Genomic DNA, 24,921 nt, shown 5'->3' with positions numbered 1-24,921 from the left:
CTCCCATGTAGCATAAAGCAGCCATATCTATAGTGTGAGGTATAATCTGACATATATCGCCGCCATAGCTGCAGGGTATAAGATGGCAGGGAGCAGACTCCTGAGGAGACATGGCTGAGGAGACATGGCGGCTTCTTACAAACCTTCAGCCATGTGCACATTACATGAGGTAATGCTGCTCCCCTGTAACATTAACCAGTCATATCCACAGTGTGTGGGGTTATAAGCTCACATATATATCATAGCCATAGCTGCCCTGTGTGAGGTAGGTGGGAGCAGGTACATGAGGAGACATGGAGACATGATCTCCTGTGGTAATGATTAATTCCTGAGGTAAAATCCTCTCATATATGATGTGTAAGCTGAGTCTACCCTCTTACATGATGTGTGAGGTGTATGTGGTGACAGCAGAGTGATATAAAGTGGTAACCCCAGTGTTATACCTTCTGAGTCTGTCAGACATGTTTCTTTCTGTGCTTCTAGAGAGAGAAAGAGAAAGAGAGATACAGGACAGGGAGTGACATCTACTCCTGAGCTCCTCCCCTCTTACATCACTACACTATCCCACCCACTCTGTTCTTTTAACCCCTTAAGGACGGAGGGTTTTCCGGCTCATTTCTCGCTCTCCAACTTCAAAAATCCATAACTTTTTCATTTTTCCGTGTACAGACCTGTGTGAGGGCTTATTTTGTGCGTAACAAATTTTACTTTCCCGTAATGTTATTTATTTTAACGTGCCGTGTACTGCGAAGCTGAAAAAAAATTCCAAATGTGGAAAAATTGTGGGCTCAGTTTTTACGACTTTCACTCTTCGCTCCAAATAACATGCCTACTTTATTCTTTGGTTCGGTGCGATCGCGGTGATACCAATTTTATATAGGTTTTATTGTGTTTTAATACATTTTCAAAAATTAAACGAATGTGTACAAAAAAGAAAAAAATTTTTTTGCCATCTTCTGACGCTAATAACTTTTTCATACTTTGGCGCACGGAAATGTATGAGGGGTCATTTTTTTCAAAATGAAGCGACGTTTTCATTGCTCCCATTTTGAGGTCTGTGCGACATTTTGATCATTTTTTTATTTCATTTTTTATGTTATGTAAAAAGGTGTAAAAGTCGCATTTCGGACATTTGGGCGCCATTTCCCGCCTCGGAGGTCACCGCCGGCCATAACCGTTTTTATATTTTGATAGATCAGGCATTTTGGGACGCGGCGATACCTAATATGTTTGTGATTTTTACTGTTTATTATGTTTTATATCAGTTCTAGGGAAAGGGGGGTGATTTGAACTTTTAATATTTTATTAATTTTTTTTATTTTTTAAACTTTTTTTTTCCTTTTTTTTTTCACTATCTTTTAGACCATCTAGGGTTAATGTACCCTAGATCTATCAGATCGCTGCTACCATATACTGCAATGCTTCTGTATTGCAATATATGGCATTTTTGCAGCACATTCATTACAATGAGCCACTGGCTCATTGTAACGAATCTGCAGCTGCCAGATAGCCTCGTGTCAAAAGAAGACACGAGGCTACCATGGCAACCGATCGCCGCCCCCCGATGACGTTCGGGGGCGTGGCGATCAAAAAAAAGATGGCGGCGCCCGTGCGCCGCCCTCTTTTAAATGCCGCCGGCGACTTTGCCGGCGGCAACAGGGGGGTTAATAGCCGCGATCGGTGCTAGCACCGACCGCGGTTATTAGCGGTGGGGGTTTTATGCATTATGCAAAAACCCCCACCTTTGTATGAAGAGGACTCAGCCCGTGAGCCCTCTTCATACATCCCTTATACCTCTGCGCCGTAGAGCTACGGCGCAGAGCGTTAAGGGGTTAACAAGGACCATCATCTTACATCAATACTATCATCTAAATTCAGTCGTTATAGGTCCCCCCTTACCACTGTCATGTTCCTGCTTCGCCTATGGCTCCGCTGTTGTCAATACACTTGTATTGCAGTGTATAGTGTAAGTAACTGAGCATGCTGCAGAACCCGTCGAGAAGAGGAGCCGGAAGCCTCGGGTCACTCGCCAGACCCGGGGGCAGCGGCAGGAGGGATCGGATCCCCCGGTAAGCTCACCGGGGGGTCCGATCCACGTGGGACACACTTGCACGCTGCGGTCATACTTGACCGCGGCGTGTAAGGGGTTAAACACCAGGTGATATCACAGCCCGACACCGGCACTATACTGACCCGATGTCCCGAAATCTTCTTCTGATGCGGCGCCGTAGAAAGGCGTCGCATCAGAAGAAGTACCCTTAATGACCAACATAGATTCCCGATCATTAAGGGGTTAAAATGGACATTCATATTGGCAGACAACAGGGGTAGTGAACTTGTAGGGGCAGTGACTTGTCCAAGCTGTGGACCTTGCGTGGCAATCTGCTGGGACTGCTGGACCACGATGGTGTTAATATAAGCCAGTTCAGGTTGCGGAACCTTGGAGGGATCCATGGCCGAATCTTACTGTCAGGCACCAGGGGTAGTGGACCCACTAGACCACCGTGGATGGTGACATAAGCTGACACCTAGGACTGGAATCTAAGTTGTACCCAGTTTTCACCAGAACTCAACGCAAAGCGGGTTGGACTTGTTGCAGCGTGGTACCAACAGGTCTTTCCACAGGTGCGATTTTGTCCACCGTGGTGGCCAAGGCGAGGTACAGAGATGTTGAGCAGAACTGTAGTTGGAGACAGACAGGAAATCACAGAGGAAAAGCAGGGCACCCTGATTCTTTCTCAATGGCTATACGGCACAAAGATCCAGTGGGGTGCACAGGAAAAGGCTGGCTTATGAGGAATCCCGGGAATAGCTAGCACCAATCAATGGTGCATTGGCCCTTTAAAGGACACCTGTCATCAAATCTGTGTCACTAGTCCTGTCACCTCTACCTGTTGGAGCAGCTCACAAGGATCCCATCACAGCCTTTATCTAGTTATTTCATACATTATTCATTGTAAAATCATCTATTCTTTATCATGTAAATTAGGCTGGTCACATGGTCAGAGGCAGTGATGTCACCCCTGTTACCCCTCCCCCTGCTCATGTCTGTGTGTAATGTATAGTAAAGCATTGCTGGTATCTGTGCTGCATCTGCTGACATGCTGCATCCTCCTAATATACAGGTGAGAGACACAGACATCAGCTACACATGAATCTGACATGTTCTGCTGTAACATGGCTGCCTGGAGCTGCTGTATCTCTCCTATACACACACACAGGCTGCAGGGGGCGTGGCCACCAGCACCAGGAAGCACATCATTATACAGCCTCACATCATTACACAGGCTGTCAGTCATGCACTGGGGGTGTGGCTGTGCCTCCCACTCATGAATAGAGTGGACAGCTTGAATATGCTAATGCTTCATTGGACATTTCACAGGTCATTTACATACAGCTTTAGGACCTCATTGCTTAGGTTTACAGGCATGTAGAGGGACAATGAAGGGATAGAGGCAATGCTCTCTAATGGCAGTTTATGACAATATATTTAGTTTAGGGGGGTTATTTTGCATGACGGGTTCTCTTTAAATCTTCGACAACCGGTGCACACATGGGTTGCGGGAGCACCCGTGACACATATCTTCAAAGTTCTAGGATTGTGGTTTTGTGTACTATAAAACCCTAATTTCCATGTGTTTTGAAAGATGTGATTGTGATACCAAAGCATGGTTCTGCGTACTTTAGGGCCCAAAACAGTGGAGTGTAAAGTGACCCATCACAGGCAAAAAGTGGCAGTTTGCATATGACTTTGGATATTATTTTTCTAAAATTAAACAGGTGAGATTTAACATTGGTAATGATAGCAATGATATCATTTAAAATAATTATATACAAACTTTTACATAACATAATGAATTTATGGCAGTGGGGTACAATATTAATAAAATAAGGGGCAGTTTACATAATATAGGAGCCACAAATTAATAAAATTATTTATAACACCACTCAAATCATTTATAATTAATCCCAGGGAGTGCTATATATATATTAAGGAAATAACTGAGGATAATGTAGATATTCTAATTAATTTAGTGGAGGACTATTTACTATATATGATAGTGAATTAAAGGGGCCAGTGGGTGCATTCTTAACTCCTTTCCTTATGTGGGATGTAATAGTACTGCATGGGCAGCAGTGACTCACATCATGCTTCTGCCACTGGCTCACAAGCAAAGAGCAGCTCTGGTTGGCAGCTTTATGTTTTAACTGAGTAGAAGAACAATACACTTCACTCCCACAGTAGCTTGGGTGCTTCTAATAGGGCACCATCCCATATAAACAAATTGTAGAGAAATTCAGCACTCCATTTATGCAAATTAGAAGGAAATCTTTTATTTGTGATAAAGCTCTGGGTGGCAGCTTTATGTTTCAACTGATTCCCCCCTTTAAGCACCGAGGTCTGATGTGTCACCCACGGTTGTCCGATGCCAAGAGATGTCACACCCTATAAACAGGCAGGACCTGACTGTAATTAACTGAGCATGCTCAGTTACATTACACTGTACAGTAATACATTAGTATTGTAGTGCAGTGATTTGAACTGGACCAAGAAATCAGAGCATTGCTTGTTGAAGTCCAAGTTAAAAAGATAAAAAAAGTTAAAAAAAAAATTAAAAATGTTGTAGCCTATACAATGTGACAAAGAAAATCTGCTTTGAATGGCGCTCCCACGTCATATGGTGTATCGGTATAGTCAGGAGAAATTGGGTATCAAACATTATGGTACATTGTATCCTTTGTGAATGTAAATATATTTTCAAAAATACATTCATTTAGCCAAAAATTACCATTTCAAAACCGCACCTCCATTTTGTTTTTACCCCTGTGAAATACTTATAGGGTTAGCAAACTTCTTAAAAGTTATTTTTACGTATATTGAAGGGTTTAGTTTAGATAATAGGGTAATTTATTGGGTTGTACTATTACCATATAAACTTGAGTATAAGCCGACCCAAGTATAAGCCAAGGCCCCTAATTTTACCACAAAAACCTGAGAAAACCTATTGACTCAAGTTTAAGCCGAGGGTGGGAAATGCATTGGTCACAGCCTCTCCAGTATATAGCCTGCCGGACCCTGCCCAATAGTATATAGCCAGCACCTGTCCCCAAGTATATAGCCTGCCAGCCCATATCCCCCAGTATATAGCCAGCAGCGGGGGAAGCCGGAAAGGTGAGTTTTGATTTATATTTTTCTTACTCAAGTATAAGCCGAGTTTGGGTTATTTTTGCTGAAAAACTAGGCTTATGCTCGAGTATATATGGTATTTAGATCTCTCAAAGTCACTTGAAAGCTCAAGCTCAAAATGTGATTCTTGGCAATTTTTATGCAAACGTGAAAAATATTTTCTAAAATATAAGCCTCATAAAATCCTCCAAAACTGAGAGGATGCTTAAAAAAACATTTGGAACATTTGGAACACTCGGGAAATTTAGTATAATCAAGTTATTTTGGTGATATGAATATCTGTCTGAAAAGCAGATTCTCCCAAACAAATGTGTACAGTAGTGTTGAAAGGAGGCTATTGCAATTTTGTATATTTTGCATATTGCACATTTGCTATTGCAAACAAATAACTTAATTCACATGCAGGGGTATAACAATAGTGGGTGCAGGTCGTGTTACCATGACCGGGGACAGAGATGGAGGGTGGCCTGCATTTATTACAATAGCGGCACAGGCAGAGACACGTCTACGCACTTTGCCTTCGCACACTGTATTTTATCATCAGGCCGTGCCACCAACGCATCATACAGTGAGTAGTCCCTCTGTCCGCACTGCTGCACAGGAACAGTGAAGCAGAAAGAGGAAATCGTGGGATTGAGAGGTGAGTTGAGCAATGAGTTTATGATTTTTTTTTATACGATGAGGGGTCCTTCTGCTGGTGTTATTATTAAGGGCGCTGCTGTGGACATGTCATTAAGGAGCTGCTGTAAACACTTAATTATTAAGGAGGCTGCCGTGAATATTCCATTAAGGAAGCTGCTGTAGTCATTTCTCTAATGGGGCAGCTGCTGTGGACATTTAATTAAGGGGGCTGCTGTGGACATGTCATTAAGGACTGCTGTGGACATATTAATAAGAGGGCTGCTGTGGACATATCATTAGTAAGAGGCCTGCTGTGGACATTTCTCTAATAGGGCAGCTGCTGTGGACATTTAATTAAGGGGGCTGCTGTGGACATGTCATTAAGGACTGCTGTGGACATATTAATAAGAGGGCTGCTGTGGACATATCATTAGTAAGAGGCCTGCTGTGGACATTTCTCTAATGGGGCAGCTGCTGTGGACATTTAATTAAGGGGGCTGCTGTGGACATGTCATTAAGGACTGCTGTGGACATATTAGTAAGAGGGCTGCTGTGGACATATCATTAATAAGAGGCCTGCTGTGGACATTTCTCTAATGGGGCAGCTGCTGTTGTCATTTCTCTAATGGGGCAGCTGCTGTGGTCATTTCTCTAAGGGGGCTGTTGTGGATATGTCATTAAGGGCTGCTGTGGATATATTAGTAAGAGGGCTGCTGTGGACATATCATTAGTAAGAGGCCTGCTGTGGACATTTCTTTAATGGGGCAGCTGCTGTTGTCATTTCTCTAATGGGGCAGCTGCTGTGGTCATTTCTCTAAGGGGGCTGTTGTGGACATGTCATTAAGGACTGCTGTGGATATATTAGTAAGAGGGCTGCTGTGGACATATTAGTAAGAGGGTTGCTGTAGACATATTAGTAAGAGGGCTGCTGTGGACATATCATTAGTAAATGGGCTGCTGTGGACATGTCATTATGGGCTGCAGTGGACATATCATTAGTAAAAGGGCTGATGACGACATATCATTAGTAAGAGGGCTACTGTGGACATATCATTAGTAAGAGGCCTGCTGTGGACATTTCTCTAATGGGGCAGCTGCTGTGGTAATTTCTCTAAGGGGGCTGTTGTGGACATGTCATTAAGGGCTGCTGTGGACATATTAGTAAGAGGGCTGCTGTGGACATATTAGTAAGAGGGCTGCTGTGGACATATTAGTAAGAGGGCTGCTGTGGACATGTCATTATGGGCTGCAGTGGACATATCATTAGTAAAAGGGCTGATGACGACATATCATTAGTAAGAGGGCTGCTGTGGACATATCATTAGTAAGAGGGCTGCTGTGGACATATCATTAGTAAGAAAGCTGCTGTGGACACTTCATTATTAAGTGGCTGCTATGTACAAATCATTATTACAGAGGACCTTTTACCACCTCACTTATTTGGAGATTAGCACACCATTCTGCTACACAGATTCAGAGGCACTTGCAATTTTCTATCATGGTTGCGGAGTTATCATTCCCAGTGTCTTGTTTCATTTTGCTTTGATTTTCCTTTGCACCCAATGTAATGATGCTTCAGCGCACCTTTACATAAGGAGTAAAAGTTCTTATTGTAGCGTCTACGATACAACGTGCTACAACTTTATTTATCCCCTGGGGAAGGGGATTATTTTGTACATAGTGTACCAGCTATTGCTACACAGTTAGAGACAGTTTTACAGATACAAATGAATAAATAAAAACTTTTAGGCACGTTCTTACATGTTGCTAGTTCCTTGGTGGCACACAATCATTACAGGACATTGCAATACAGCACACTACAGGTTACATGACCACATTTTAAAAGGGGAAGAAATTATGGTATGAAAATATTCCAGTCACAATAATGAACACGCACTATACAGACATGTATAGGGGTTACTACAGTAGGGGTGCTGGTGCGGCACTAACATTGTTGTGGTGAACTAGTGGTGTACTACTGGTATTGGTTTGGCAGAAGAGACACTGCCCGTAGATCCACTTTTATTGTGATCACTTACATTTCTGATGCTCCGATGAAGCTGGTGCTCTTGGCAGCAAGGATCCGGTTTTGGTGCTCTGTCGCTTTGAAAATATTTCACTATTAAAAGATTATTAAAGGGAACCTACCACCCCGATTCTACCTATAAAGGTAGAACGGGTGGTAGGTGGATGAATGGGACGTGAGGATAGCCCTTTTTTGGTTTAATCCTCATGTCCCGGCTATCTTTTAGAAAACTTTAATGCAGGCATATGTACATTTTTTTATGCGGCTACTGGGGCGTGGAGTAGGCGGACATGAGGCTACTAGTCGCGGCTACTCCACGCCCCAGTAGCCACGTTACTTCGTCTACCATTTAATCTTCGGCGTGCAGCTCCTCGTAGCTGCGTGCCCTCGTCCGAGTCCCCAGCGTTCTGAGCATGCCCCTTCCACACTTGCGTTGCAGATCACTTCAGTGTTTGATCAAGGTGCGATCAGGGTTTGGTCAGTGAAAAACTGACATTTTGCATCAGAGTTCAATCAGTTTTCATTTAGAGTTTGTTCAGTGTCTCAGTTTGTCACGCGCATTTTCAATGCAATTTCAATGCGTTTTTCATGCGCAGATAATACGCATGAAAAGGACTCAGGACTGAGCTCTATCTTTTCTATGGCAATTGAAGCATGAAAAACGCATTGCACCTGCATTGGAGTTGCCTTTGCCTCAGAGTGCAATGCGTTTTTGATGCGTCTCCATAGACTTGTATGGTGCGTTTTTCTCACGCGTGACTTGCAAAAGTAGAGCATGTTGAGATTTAAACGAGCGTTAAAAAACCGCGTGTGTGCGCATGAAAAAAAATGCAAGTCTGAAAAAGCCCATTGATTACAATGGGTCAGAGTGCAATGCAAGTTCTGCGCGTCAAAAGCGCGAGTGTAGAAGGGGCCTTAAAGGGAGCGATGAACACGATGAACACGATGACCAAGATTGTGGCACAGCTTAACCAGTGGCATGTAAAGGGTCAACACTCGCGATAGGTGCCAGTATTGATTGATTGATGGGTGTTTGCTGCAATATTCACCAAACATCCATTCTGTATGGTGAAGGCTCTGTCCATTAGCTCTCTCCATACAATATATACATACATATTGTACAAACATACATGCGACAGTGTGACATTGGAGTGTGAGCACCGCTGATGTCACAAGAAAAACACTGCTCACGCAGAAAAGACAGGCAAGAATATGACCTACTCTATCTTTTGCAGTCTGCATGTTCATGGTGTGGTGACGCATGCTGCACACAGCAGGCAAGTACTTGACCCTACTGAAAGTAATGGTGCTTGATGAAGAATGAAGCTCACAGTAACATTACACATTGGGGCTCATTTACCAAGGGTCCACAGAGCGTTTCCCGACGATTTCCGTTTTGCGCCGTATTTAACAGGGGATTTTGGTGCATCGGCGCCGGCTTGCACGTGAGAAACATCGGGGGCGGGCCGTCGGACATTTAAAGCGCACGGCATTTAAAATTTCAAATTGTGTCGCACTTGCAAGCCCTGGGAAGAAGAAGGTGAACACCGGCGGACCTCGGTGGGGAAGCGACGGATGCAGGAACTTGGGCGGACGAGCTATGTGAATCGCGCTGGACTTCACCGAATCGGTGATCGCGACAGGACCAGGTAAACCAGTGGTGGCAAACCTATGGTACAGGTGCCAGCTGTGGCACTCAGAGCCCTCTCTATGGGCACCCGTGCCATAACCCCAGCGCACAGTTCGCCAGACAGAACTCAAGGCTTCTTGCAGTCCCAGGCAGCCCAGGACCCTAGAAGGAAGCTACAATGATGATCCAAACTTCTTCTCCTTCTTTCTACTCTATTGGTGTCCTCAGGTGCCTATACCATTAAGACCTGTGAAAGAGCATGGAGTAATAAGTTACTGCTTAAATTGTCGCATTGGCACTTTTTCAAAAATAAGTGGGTTTTTGTTGTAGTTTGGGCACTCGGTGTCTAAAAGGTTTGCCATCACTGCCCTAGGCACAAGTTCATTTATAAATATACAGAAACATCTGAATACTAAACTGTGCATATACACACACACACTATATACATGGACTACATTATGAGAATCCACTTATAAGCCACTTACTATGTTTTATGAAGGGGAATGTTAAGTGGTAACTCCTCTGCTGTGTGGTGCAGCAGACAGAGCTGAGGTAATGGCTGCAGCCTCCTCCCTCACCCTCCGGATGGACACTGGAGTCCATGTGCATGTGTGAGGATCTGCTGGGGGAAGGGCTGCAGCAGAGAGTTGATCTGATAACCTCTGGACGGGGGTATAAGAGGCTGGAGGAGAAGGATCCTGTGCTGTGGGGATAACAGGCCCTGTTTCCCCTCACTGCCCCTACCATTAGCCTGATGCAGGAGGGCTGGGGCAGGGCCTCTGTGAAAAGTGCTTCTCTCTTCTCCGGATGCTGTGTCCCTTCATCCGGGAGACAGGACAAAAGTTTCAGGTAACTTCTGTGATTCCTGTGTGAACAAAAATCTTGACTTCATATTGTGAAACTTACTAGTATTTCCATCAGGGGGATAACTTGAATTGATTGGGCCCCATTGAAAACTTTGACGCAAGAATATAGTGGCTGCAATGATGTACAGTTACACCTGCAGTAAAATTAATTTAGTGTTGTAACCCTATCATCTAGTGTGTCTACAAAATATAACACACCTCTTTTTGTTAATGGTATTGTTTCTATCATTTTGCTAATATATACTATCAAACGTAGTCAGACTGCGATGTCTAGGGCCCACCAGTTAAATCCAATCTTGTGGCTTACCACTCTACAACTATATTTACAGTTTGTTACATAATCTTTTATAATAGTTATGCAGTGGCTGGATTAGAAAAGACAAGGAAAGTGAGCCAAAAGCTTAACTCCTTCCCAGCTATCCATACCTAATTGCCCACCTAACTACTAAGCAGTTAGTGGCAACTGGTCGATGTTTCCTTTCTTCACCAATTGCTAACACAGAGACATAGACAGGGCAATACAAACACAGAGGGATAGTACAAGTCAGAACCAAGAGGACAATGCAGTACAAAACTGTGAGGCAAAAGAATAGTCAAAGGTGCATGCTGAAGGGTCAAAGATACCAGGATATAGATGACAGAATAAACACAGCTCGCTAAGTGTCAGGGAAATATCCCCATATCTCGATGTGTGTGTGGTTCCAAATCATTGTATAGTACGAGCTGCTCGGTGAATCACTCAGACCTTCACATGCTTGAGAGAATTCCAATTTATTTAGGTTGCAGACAGTTTTTATAGGTTCTTGAGACAAAGGAGCCTACTGACCATACCCACATTCCAATAGCCTCAAGAGGAGCTATCAGTGTAAAATGATCTGTGTACTCGGGGGGGATGGGTACTAGTCTTTTCTATCAATAGAGCCAAGGAAGAAGACACATGTAGGGAGAAAACAATAAAAAATGGATTCTATTCCCTCACAATTCCTCCCTTTTTGTGAATAATTTCAGGTACTGCTCAGGTGGTACATTGACATCACACATCACACATCCAGGACTTATCTAACCCTTCACCTGCTTCCCTCCTGAGCATCCTGAACATTATATCACAACACAATTCATGTAAATCCACTGTAAAGGGTAGAATCTCTACATCCTATTGGTGTATATCCTTATACATGTCAGCCTATCAACCCCTGAGTACTATTAGACATGGTATGCGGCGCACACACTGTAGTAGGAGTGGTAGGAGTAACAATGTCCATAGCAGCATCGAGCTGTTCAACAGTCTCTGGGTCCAGCTCTCTTCTTCAGCTGTCGCAGTCTCGTTGTAGTTTCTACACGCTGATATGTCAGAGGTACTTGGAATGACTTTCAAAAGACTCTCAGGTGTCACATCAGGACCATCTCATCACCTGGGTGCAGGTGCTCTGCTCTAGCTACTTTAGGTTCTGGAACTGAAACAGATACTTGGTTATGCACCTAAGATAAAATGTATCTGCAGGTTTTTGGACATCCCACCAATTCTCTATGACACCTCTGGACAACCTTAGGGAAGTATATGTTCATCCATGGGGCAATTCTAAAAACAACCTCAGTAGGTGAAAAGACTTTTTAATCCCTAGAGCTCTCGTCAACTATATTACTGCCCCAATAGGGATTATTACTTTAGTCTCTAGAATAAGTGGACTAACATATTCCTCGATCCCTGGCTGTGGTCTTTACAGTTGCTTTAGTTACAGGATAGGGTTCAGATTACCCAGAAAAGAGGTCCACACACATAAGTACATGTTCATAGCTACTTACCTTTGGTAGCTGTATTTAGCCAATCTGCAACCTCTGGAAGGGGTAAAGCGGCTTTGGAGTGTATATATGAGGGTCTTCACTACTCTCCCTACATTGTACTAAGCATACTAAACATACTTGTGTAAATGGACAGTAGCAAAAGTGAATTTAAGTGATACTCAATACTTATCCACCACGGAGCATATAGAGTCTTAGCCTGGTGCCTCACCCTGTGGGTGCACTGAACCATCATAGGGTAAAGGGCCCTTGGCAGACATTGCTTGTCACCTTTTTGCCATAGTCCACCCTCCATCCATTGGGTCCCAGTTACTCCGGTCTTGCTTCCTCACCTGTGAAGCCGGTTTCTATATAGACAGGAGTATAGATAACCCTACTGGGCCAGCGAGGGTCACGGACTGTACTGATCCAGGCTCCTTTCCCCTAGGCTTTCTAGTAACCAGTATGGTCACTTCATGTATTAGAGCTTTAGAGGTTTTACCTTCTACTGTGGACCTTTATTGTAACACTAAGGCCTCTATCAGCTATTTCAAAGTCTCATAGTTGTTGATAAACTTACTATATGAGGTTAGGAATCATAAGGAATCCCAAAAGACTCACATTCTTCCCCTCTGCCACTTTACACCCCTCCATCAGTGCCTTCACCTCCGCCTCCTGTACAGACAGGTAGGTCAGGAGTGGTTCTGCTGCTGTTACCTGATGTTGTGTGACCGCTGCACATCTGATGTAGAATTAACCCCATTCCTGGTTTCTAAAGCCATCTACAAAAAACTCAAAATGCAGATCAATGATATATTCAGTTTTGACATTACAAAAAGGTAACTGGTTCATTAATCATTAAGTTAATAGAAAATTTTAAATATAACCCGTCTACCTCATGTCTCCCCCCTTTGAATCTAGCGAAAATAGTGGAGCTGTATTCAATGTAATAAAGAGGGCACATTATAACCAAGGTTTCTAGTCATGAAGAGGTGAAATACTATCAGGATAATCCAAAACTACTACAGAAGCTTTTTATACGTAGGCAGCAGTCGGATACAAAACCAAGAAGGATCCAGGTTGTCATGTGACACACGATCAGCAGAGCTTCCGGCCTGTGTCCTCTCCTCTGAGGTGCTTGGCTTAAACTTAAATGAGAACAATAGAAAATGAATAATATACTCCAGAAAAACACAGTTTTGTGACCAATGCCGATGTATCAATGCTGTATAATTATAAAACTATAGAGTCATACTGGGGACACATACTGGGGACAGTGTTACTGAGCAGAAGCATCACTAGAACCAGTGACGTAGGAGGCTTCTAGGGGTGTTATAACTTCTGCCTAAAAAGCTCCTAATAATAATCACCGTCATAGCTGCTGAATAGGACTAATAGTATGGGGTCATAGGGAGGTTTTACTGCTGGTTAAAACAATAAAATTACAGATGTTGCACCGAATCAAACCCAATATCTGCTAAGGGCCATGAGGGTTATCATGAACACACATTCTCACTGTTCATTTCTTCTCTTAACATTCCAACATGTGCTCCCCCTCCCCCCCCCCTCCTGTGTTCACTGAGACAAGGGGGGGAGGCAGCCCCCTCCTTCTCCCTGTGGTGTCTGTAGTACTAGGTGTCCCAGCATACCAAGAGAACAAAGAAAGAATCCAACACACCATTGTAACATCTAAGATCACTGTATCATCCTACACAAATTGCAAAAACTTTTGACCACACCCTTCACACTCTTAGGTGTATTCTAAAGTTTTAAACTACATTTCTGATGTTTTTAAACATAAATCACAAGATTTCTCAGGTCCAAGCCTGCAATGAACAATGTCCACAATTGTGTGCTGGACTTTCCTCACATCTGGTAACTCTGATGAAATACCATTAGCACTATACATGATACAGACAAAACACATATTTATATCTTTGCCATAATCTGCAGGACTGTATAATGGAATAAACTCATAGAACATCTACAGTATCTGGCAAGGGTCAGCTCAGGGAATCCAATAGGGACTGCACAACCGTCCAGGAGCTCTCCCCACAGAAGACCAAAATCCGTAACAAATATGTTACTACCCGGGTTTTTGGACTTTGAAGTTCTGAGAGGTGACTCTTAGATAAGCAGGCACAGTCTCCTACATTAATTCCCTGGGTACTATATCTTAGTTGTCTTCTAAAGTTACAGCAATACAGCTAAATACAGCTGAGCGGAGTGTGAGTGCAAATCCAAAGATCTTTAGGCAATGCATCATTACCCATACCACTGGTCTACTGCCCCCTACAGGAGAAACATCTGAAGACTACATCTTTGTTCTGTGCAGAGCCCGCACTTTTTCAAATCTAGTCTTGACCGGATATATTCCAGTGTGGGGGTTGGGTCTAGGTGCCACATTGCATTCACATGTCTCCCGCCAGTCTGTTTCTTTGTTTCCATACATCAATTCATCCACCATTTTAGGGTGGAGGCAGAACTTTTTCTGAATGTTGTCTTTTGTCTGTCCAACGTTTTTGTCCGTCATCGTCATAACACTCATACAACACACAATTTCCTATGGGTGTTTCTTTATAACCTTTCCATTTACCAACATACAAACAACCATCTTTTGATATACTTGTCCTTTTCCAACATTCTCTGACATCCTTTTACAGCCTTTTTCCTCATTCAAGATCCTTACGTCTGGTTTCCCCCTGAATTGCCTCTCATCCTACCTAGCAAATTTTTCCCATATTTTTCTATATATCTCTAGTGCCGGCACACACTTGCAGTAACTCACTCTTCCATAGGGCAGTTTTAACCACTTCTAATTCTAAAATTTTTTTTTTTTTTTAAACCGTTTGCCCATCAAGAAATGACTGCAGTCCCCTTCCTTGAAGCAGCTTTGGAACCTACCACACAAAATAAATTTATAAAGTCCGACTGTCCAAACTCAGTCTACTTTGTCTCAAGCGAATTACGATCCAAAAAGCTGCACGTCTAGGAGACTCTTTAGGTAGGGGCAATTCCTAGAATATTACGTTCTTAAAACCAGTACAGTACAGTATCACAATAGCGCTATCAAACACACATGTTCAAACTCACACAATACCCATATACACTACCACACATTACATGGAGTTTTCAAATAAACTAACAAGATTCTTTGGACTGGGCAATATAGGCATGCAACTCACCGGACGTGGAACAATCCAAACGAGGAGAGACAGAACAATTTGTAAGAAAAAAGCTTCTTACCTTTTTGTGCAGCTGCATGGTCTGTCTGTCCTGAAAGGATGATCCCTGAGTTGTCCGGTAGGCGTCATGCAAACCCATGTCGCTGTTCGAGCGCCAAGTTTTGTCAGGGAAATATCGTATAGTACGAGCTGCTCGGTGAATCACTCAGACCTTCACATGTTTGAGAGAATTCCAATTTATTTAGGTTGCAGACAGTTTTTATAGGTTCTTGAGACAAAGGAGCCTACTGACCATACCCACATTCCAATAGCCTCAAGAGGAGCTATCAGTGTAAAATGATCTGTGTACTCGGGGGGGATGGGTACTAGTCTTTTCTATCAATAGAGCCAAAGAAGAAGACACATGTAGGTAGAACACAATAAAAAATAGATTCTATTCCCTCACACTAAGTACAAGACTTTATCAGGCGAAGAGCACAGATCCACTAAACCTTCTATGAAAAGCCATAGGTTTGGTCCAGAAGGTGATTGGATCAGTTCTCCAACATCAGGCAGTGTAGCAATGAAAAAGATTCTGCCAATCGCAGCTTGTTAACTGTTAGTGAACCAAAACAGAACTAGAATTTGCGATTATTTCCCCCTTTCCTCTACCTCCATGGTGGCATGGATGTACGTGACGGGGACACAGCCGGCAGGGAAGTAGGTGTTGTCCCCAGGTCGTTGCACTCACTGCAGACAGTGACTTTTCATACATGAAAAGTCCCCGACTGCACTTATTTCTATGCCAGGTCCGCTGCACAGATGCACAACCCCTTTTAAATATGTAAACAACACCCTCAATCCAGACAATAATGTAAAATTGCAATATGAAAATAGACATACACTTGTAATGTTACATACACTTGCTATGCTACAGGGTAAAACATAAATTTTTTTATGGGAGCCAAATAAAACAGACACATAGAAGCAGACTGAAGCATATAGAGCTTTTACAAAGATCTTAATCATAGTCGTAAAAAGGTGACAAAGACTAGCGAAGAGCGGAAACATTTGGATTTGGGTTCGTCTGAACCAAAATTTAAAATCTTAGCCTGATTAGTATCTAAGTCACTATTGATAACAAAATCTGCCATACAGTTGTCACATCATTTCAGGACCTGTTACACGAAGGAAATGTTGAATCTAATCAAACTAAGTTTGAAATAGCAACTTGGTATTTTATATCTTATAAAATGAATTGCTCAATATGATATATACAACGTAACAATAGAGATGAGAATTATACAGGAATGCAGGTTACAGGAATTAACATGGTGTTGCTGTTGATATATGAACATGCAATTTAAACAAAGATATTTACTTGAAGTAGGAATATCCAAGTTGTGTCGTGTTGTTAAAGCACTTCTCCCAGCATGCTTTATCTGTAGCAGATGCCATTTTCATTGTTAGGATAATTTGCACAATTTACATCTCTCAACAAAGTCCTTAGAATAAATGCTGAATCTGACAGAAAGACATTATGAAATCCACATTTAAAATTTAAATTATTTCACTATTATACAGCGATAAACTCAATCATAACAGAATCTAGATGATCATTTCTTTGACTATTTTATATTGAAATTTAGCTTTTTGGCTAGGGCTGCACATTAGCTACTTGCCAATAGGTACAATTGGAAAGGATAAGACATTTACGCACTTAGCCAGTCTTTAATTGTATCAGCCTTTGCAGGACCCAGATACAGTAAAAATACTTTTTAAAGCTTTTGACCTACAAGTTAAAGAATATAAGTCAGACAATGAATGAAGAATTAGAGTAAATGTAGATCAGTATAATATTTTAATTTTCTGCACATGAGGCATTTTTAATAGGGTTTATTAATATAATGAGGGCTTTGGGAGTGCAATATAATATACAGATAGGGTCAAATTTCAATTGACAATTTAAGAAGATTTTCCGCTCAACCTTCAATTGTCATTTTATCATTGATTACAATGGGTTTTATTGTGTTATATGTGATAAAAGTATGAAATTTAGCCATAAATAGTTGTTTCCAGTTCTTATTAACTCTCCTAAGTATATTTGCATTTATCGACAAAACAAAAAAAGAGCAGGCACTACCAGCATAATTAATTGGTGAGACATCCATGCATCCCATTGGACTACATATCACAAAAAGATAAAAGAAAGTTGGATACATACACAGGACTTGACAATTACAACAATGTTTATTAGTTCATCAAAATTCCATAGATGTATTATGCAAAAAAGGTTAGGTTTTATTTATTACAAATGATTATTTAAATACATAGGGACAAGGCTTATGTAAAAATGTCAGCCATGCTGGAAAAAACAACATAAAACTTCTGGGGGACGTGTCATAAAAAGAAGTAACAATGGAAACACCAATAATGTGTACAATTATCCTTGGGTGCCAGATATTATACATGAATAAAAATAGGAAATCACTAATTGCACAGGATGGTAAACATGATAGTACATATATATATAGATATAAAAGAAATGTTAAAAACAAGGCAGGCAATAAGCCCAACTGTCTGGGGAGGATCAGAGGAACGGAGCAAAACTGAGGGATTCATTAAGGCCACGAGGGTTGAGTGTGCCAAGGGTCCATATCCATTTAGCTTTACACTGTGCCTATCTCTGGGAAATGGAGCCCCCTCTGATGTTATTGGTAATATGGTCAATGCCATGTACTCTCAAGAGACTTGAGTCGCAATTGTGTACTTCCTAAAAGTGTTTGGCTACAGGTTAGCCATCCGTATGGAAATCGGATTTCTTGGCTGCCTCGATGTCTCTCATATGCTCCCTAATTCTCACTTTGAGTTCCCTGGAAGTCAGACTGATGTATATTTTTCCACAGGGGCATGTGGCATAGTAGACCACAGCCTTGATTTTACATGTTATAGCATGTGTGATTTTGAATTCATTTTGGCCGGAAGAATCGACAAACCTATCCGTCCTATATTCGGGCACGCCACATAGTTGCCACATGGCTTTCACCCCCATCTTGGCATCCTAGAGCTAGAGAATGGGTTGGTAGCTTACTTTTCATAGTGACTCCTCACTAGAAAATCTTTAACATTTTTGGCTCTCTGGGCAGTGACACCTGGTTTAGGGGGTAGGTACTGTGTCAGGATTTTGTCTGATTTCAATATGGGCCAGTACCGGGCGTGTATGTCCCTCATGTTGCCCCACTGGCAATGGTAATTTGAAATAAATATTACCTTCCGAGTATCTTGTGTCTTAGGTTAGCAGTTCCAGCCTTGATGTATTCTTGGCTTGAGTATATGCCCTTCTAAGAGAGTGCTGGCTGTAGCCGCAGTCACAGAAGCGTCTTCTCAGTTCATCAGCCTGTCTTTTAAAATCATCTTCTGAGGAGCATGTTCTCCGTATCCGTAGGTACTGTCCAATTGGAATCACATTAATCGTCTGGATCGGGCGTGAGGATGATGCATGTAATAATGCATTAATGGCGGTTTGTTTTCTATGAACATCTGAATGGAGGAAGCTACATTCATTACGGGTTAAAGTAACATCCATTTGACTCTACTGATATGATGAGTCAGTTTTATGTTTTATGTTTTATTGGCGTTTAATCTTTGGATGAACGTTTCCAACTGTTGGGACGTACCTCTCCAGACGACCAGGATTTTGTCAATTTAACACGCCCATAAAATGGCGTGATCCACCTCGACATCCCATTTGCCTGTTAGCAGGTCCCTCCCCCATAGCCGTACCCTGGAGCTGTAGGAAAAAGTACCCCCCAAACACAAAGTAGTTGTGTAAGAGGACGAATTGAAGAAGTTCCAATATAAGCTGCCTCATTCCAATATCCAAATTTGAAGTGGAGAGGAAAAATTCAACAGCCCTCAGTCCGTCTTCATGCCTGATACTCGTGTAGAGTGACTCTACGTCTAGTGTAGCCAGGATCATGTCATCATCCAACTGTATGCCCTCAATTCTCTGGAGAAAATCCAATGTATCCCTCACATTCAACAAGGCCCTTCAAATGGTGGTCGATGAACTTGCCAATGCCCTCCGTCAGCCCGCCCCCACCCAAAATAATCGGTCATCAAGACGAACAGGTGGCATCTTTATGGATCTTGGGTAGTAGGTACAGTGTGGGAGTCTGTGGGGTTGGGACTGTGAGAGCATCGGCAAGCTCCTTTGAGATCACACCATTTCTTATGGCCTTTTTGAGGACCAGTTCTATCTCACCCATAAATTTGATGGTGGGGCTGAATGTCAGTTTTTTATAACATATAATATTTTTGAGTTGACGATATGCTTCACGTTCGTACATGTCTCTTGGCCACAGGACCACATTTCCGCCTTTGTTGGCCTGTTTAATTACAACATCTTCCAGAGATTTGAGGGATTTTAATGTACAGAAGTATGTAGATCGTGTGATAAACATATCATATCAGACAACATGATGTGGAAAATTAAAATATGCACAAGCGCTGTGAATCGCTTGATTGCTGAGAAGTATATAGATTGTATATCGCCGAACAGCCAATAGAGTAAAATTGTATAGTCCAAGTAAATTAAGCGCCGCTAGTGATAACAAAGTAAAAATGGATGTCCACAAATAATTGGCGAATATAACCCCACTAATATACTTGTAGAAGGTAAGTGATAACAAATAAATTGATGAAAGTGAACAAAGTCTGCTACAACATAATACATAAAGGAGTCACAATGAGTGAAGTGAATAAAAAAACACACATAAGATGCACATATTACCTATCCAATAATTGTAAATTAGTTAAAATGAAAAACAGTGAAAAAAGGAAAAAAGGAGGCAAAAAACCTCCCCAAACAGCAAAATTGTATTTACCATCGTATAGTAGTTAGGAAGGCTGAAAACAGCCTAGAACCACAATAGATTTTGACAATTATCCTCAGATACCATTTTAAACTCATTACTCATTGGATGTTATTAAAAAAATGCTCCTGTGTTAAGATAATTTCTCATAAATGTAGCCATGTTGTCCCTTCCTTGGAGACGAGCACCGCACACTCTAGCCGTCTATTCAGTACTGCCTGGCTACCTGGATTCAGCAATCATTACCACAGGGACGGCTGTGGGACATGTAGTAACTCCTGGACATTTCATATACAAAAACCTTTTGTTTCTTTGGGCAATCTCTCCAGCAGAAGTGGCCGTATCCAAGGACACAGTCTTGTTTCTAAGGGACCATATGAATACATTTATGAGAAATTATATTCACCCAGGTAATTTTTTTTTGTAACATCTTATTGAAGAAATGTATATATATATATGGCAGATTAATCAAACTGAATGTTAATGCCCAGACGAGAATACTGTAAACCAGCACTATTTATTTTATGCTTAGGCTGAAGACACTATGATCTCCCACCAAAGTACAATGTAGCAGGCTGTTTTGCAAAACTATTACCCCCAATTATTCCTCTGCAATGCTGCCCAATGTTTCATCTGTTTCTTTATCTCTACACAAATAAGAAATTAATATTTCTCACATATAAGTGACTTGTTCTAAGCGCTTATCATAAAGCTGTCTCCAATCGGCATCTACAAAAAAACTGTATTATATACCTATACATTTTTTTTCATGTCTGTACAGGCGGTCCCCTACTTAAGAACACTCGACTTACATACGACCCATAGTTACAAACGGACCTCTGGATATTGGTCATTTATTGTACTTTAGTCCTAGGCTACAATGATCAGCTGTAACAGTTATCACAGGTGTCTGTAATGAAGATTTAGTGTTAATATTGACAACCCAACATTTTTAAAATCCAATTTTCACAGAGGCCAAAAAAGTTCTGGCTGGGATTACAATGATAAAATATACAGTTCCGACTTACATACAAACTCAACTTAAGAACAAACCTACAGACCCTATCTTGTATGTAACCCGGGGACTGCCTGTATTAGATCTGTTGATCCGTCTCTTTTTCATTTCCAAAATTTATGGTTATTATAAATTAAATGGAAATACCGGGTTCAAATAAATGTCATGAGTTGTTTTTTGCAGACCGATTGACTTCTATGAATGTTCAGTGACCACAAACTTGAAAAAATGTATGCTGTGTTTTATTGCACACCTTTACTGTAAAGTTTCTTGAAGTAAAGGTTGTACTTATATATGCTTATTATGGTATACAGTATGATACATAGACACCCACACATTGCGTATATAAATAATGTTTCCTACACTACATTTAGATGTTAAACATTGTGACATCTTTTTAATTGGAAAAGGTCTAATTCTTTATTTTTCAGAACACTTTGCTGATGCAAGTCTACTACATAGAGTTGACACCTGCATAATAACAATTGTTCCCTGCTGTCACACAAATGTTCCTGGGAGGACTGTACTCATAATTGTTTAATAAAATCTGATCCAAAAGTAACTTTTCAACTTTGCAGCCATGTATTATAAATGGCTTTATTCCATGAAATTCATAATTAGATCAATTAGGAAACTCTGATGTATATGTATCTTCAGTGCCAAATATATGGCTCAAAGAATCTTCTTCAGAGTTTAGCGTTTTGACTAATGCCAATATATGGTCATAAAACTTCCTTGAAATTATCTGGATTTGGTTGCCTTGCTCATTGTTATTTCATATTTCACACTATAATAATAATCACAGAATCCCCCCTGTCCCATGTAAATGGACTGATGTACTGGTCTGATCCCAGGGACTAAGGACAGTGCAGTTTTGGCTCTGCTGTACGTCCATGACATAGAAAAGACAGAGAGTCCTTGCATTATATTTCTTTATGATAAAAGGACTACTGTCCAGCATACTGTGCTCAGCCAGTGGCATCGGACCAGCACATGGGACCAGCTTTCAAGGGCTGAAAATATTTGTGTGCATCCGGCCTTAAAGTGTATTGAAGCATGATTTTTTAAAACCAAAAGTCGCTGTTTCCAAGTCGCTGATCATTAGAAAAATCACTTTATTGTTTCCTGTGGTATACTGTTGTGTATACTGTTCACTAGGGGTGAAACACCCTGAAGCCTGAAAAAGCTGTAGAAAAAATATAAAAACATAAGATAAGTAAAACAAATGAGCCCTTTACCTTTAGGAGTTATTTAAAATGTATATAATATATATATAAATACATGTAATACTAATACAATTAGAAAATGTGTTATGGGTATTGAAAAATATAGTTGTAGAGAAATATAAGCTCAAAATTGGATTTACTGTTTTCTAATGCAAAGTAAAATTCAATCAAGAATACAATGAATAAATAAAATAATAAACCTGCATCTCAAAAATTAAAAATATAATATAAACATGCCATGCATGTAGGCTGTAATGGAAAAAAATATAAATCTCCACTTCTTTCCGTTTTGAAAATGCATATACTTCTCAAATTGGGATCAATGAAACCACAAAACCATTGCACAAAACATCCAAACTACAAAGTATAAAAAAGATACGGGTATTCAGAGAGTACAGTGTAGGGTCAATGTGTAGTATAGGGTATGCAAAGTATATCACTGAATAAGCATTCAATGGAATACATCTCCTTACCTAGCCCCTCCCCCTCTGAAAGCAGGGGATGAGCAACATAAATGGCAGACAGTGATTTGCTGCTGTCAATGTTCACAATGGGGCACATTTACTTAAGCCGTCATCGGAGTTCACAGAAAGTAGATTGTCCAACTATAATGCACTGTGCCATGATTTAATAAGATTGCGCGTCCGATATCATGCATGTGTCGCTTCCCCGCTCAGGTCCGACAGAGTTCACCATCTTTTTAGTGGTTAGGGCTAGGGCTTGCAACACAATCTGAAAGTTAAATCCCGCTCTCAGTCTGAATCAGTCAGATCGTTCGATGGCACGCCCCCTAAATTGTGTTGCATGGAAGCCAGCACACCTGCACCAAAAAAAGGGTTGCAATAATGTTGCATGTTGTTAGTCACTTCTTTTTATTTATTCTTTTAAAGTTTTCCTTAACCCCTACGGGACACAGCATCTTTTGGCCTAAAGGACGCGGCCCCATTTTTCAAATCTGGCCTGTGTCACTATAAGTGGTTATAGCTTTGGAACGCTGTGAGATATCCAGGGGATTTTGAGATTGTTTTCTCGTGACACATTGTACTTCAAATTAGTTTAAAAATTTGGATGAAATCTTTTGCGTTTAGTTATGAAAAAAAACAAAATTTGGCAAAAATGTTGAAAAATTCTTTATTTTCAACGTTCTAAATTCTCTACTTTTGATTCAGAAAGTCATAGCACCCAAATAAATTCATAACTTACATTTCCCAAATGTCTGCTTTATGTTGGCATGGTTTTTTCAGATTCCACATATTTTACTAGAATGTTATGAAGCTCAGAATTTGGGAGCCATTTTTCACATTTTTTGTAAAATCGCCAAAACCTGTATTTAGATGGACCTGCACAGTTTCTAATTGACACTGAGAGGCCTAAATAATAGCGAGACTCGTAAATTACCCCATTGTGGAAACTACACCCCTCAACGTATGAAAAACCACTTTTAAGAAGTTTGTTAACCCTTTACGTGTTTTATAGGGGTTAAAACAAAATGGAGGTGGAGTCTGCAAATTGTAATATTTTTTCACAATACACTCATTTTGGGTGGAAAATTAAACATTTGTAATGGATAAAATGAAAAAAGGCTCCACAAAGTTTGATACGCAATTTCTCCCGAGTACACCGATACCCTACATGTGGTGGTAACCTGCTGTATGGGCGCACGGCCGGGCATAGAAGGGAAGGAGGCGCCATCCGGAGCAGATTTGCTGTCACATTGTACAGGCTATAATTTTTTTCTTTTTTTTAATGAGGACCTATAGGGGCTTATTTCTTTTGCCACATGAGATGCACTTTTCTAATACATAATTTTGGGGCATCTATAGCTAATTGGTGAGATTTAATTAACTCTTTGTTGGTGGAGGAAATGAAAATCATCAATTTTTAGGAAAATTTTTATGTGTTTTTTTTTTTGGCCGTTAACCATACCATGAAAATAGTATATTATTTTTATTCTTTGGGTCGCCACATTTATGAAAATACTTCATTTATATATATTTTTTTATTTTTTCCCATTTTTACTGAATAAAAAGTAATTTGGCAAAATTGTTGTTAATTTTAGCATCACCGACTTACATATGCATAACTTTTTTATTTTTCACCTCAAAAATCTGTTTAAGGGCTTATTTTTTGCAAGAATGATAGCTCTTTTTAGTGGTCTTATTTTAGATTGCGTAACTTTTTAAAATCACTTTTTTAGAGCATTTTTAAAGGGCATTAATAAAAAATCATCTTTATCAGAGAGAGTTTTTTTAGGTTGTTTTTTACGGGGTTCACTTTGCGGATCTAATAACGATTCTGTTTTATTATACAGATTGTTACGGACGCAGGGATACCAAATATGTGGGGGTTTTGTGTATTTTATTCAATTGTACTGAATAAAAACTAATTTGGAGAAAATCTTATTCATTTTAGCATCACCATCTTTTTATATGCATAACTTTTTTATTTTTTGGCAGATAAATCTTGTTAGGGGCTTATTTTTTGCGAGAACAGTTGTTCTTTTTAGTGGGCTTATTTTGGAGTGCATAACAT

Source organism: Engystomops pustulosus, chromosome 1 (genome assembly GCF_040894005.1).
Source record: "Engystomops pustulosus chromosome 1, aEngPut4.maternal, whole genome shotgun sequence".
Classification (NCBI taxonomy): domain Eukaryota; kingdom Metazoa; phylum Chordata; class Amphibia; order Anura; family Leptodactylidae; genus Engystomops; species Engystomops pustulosus.
The sequence above is the reverse complement of the archived record's forward strand: the minus strand, read 5'-3'. Positions refer to the sequence as shown.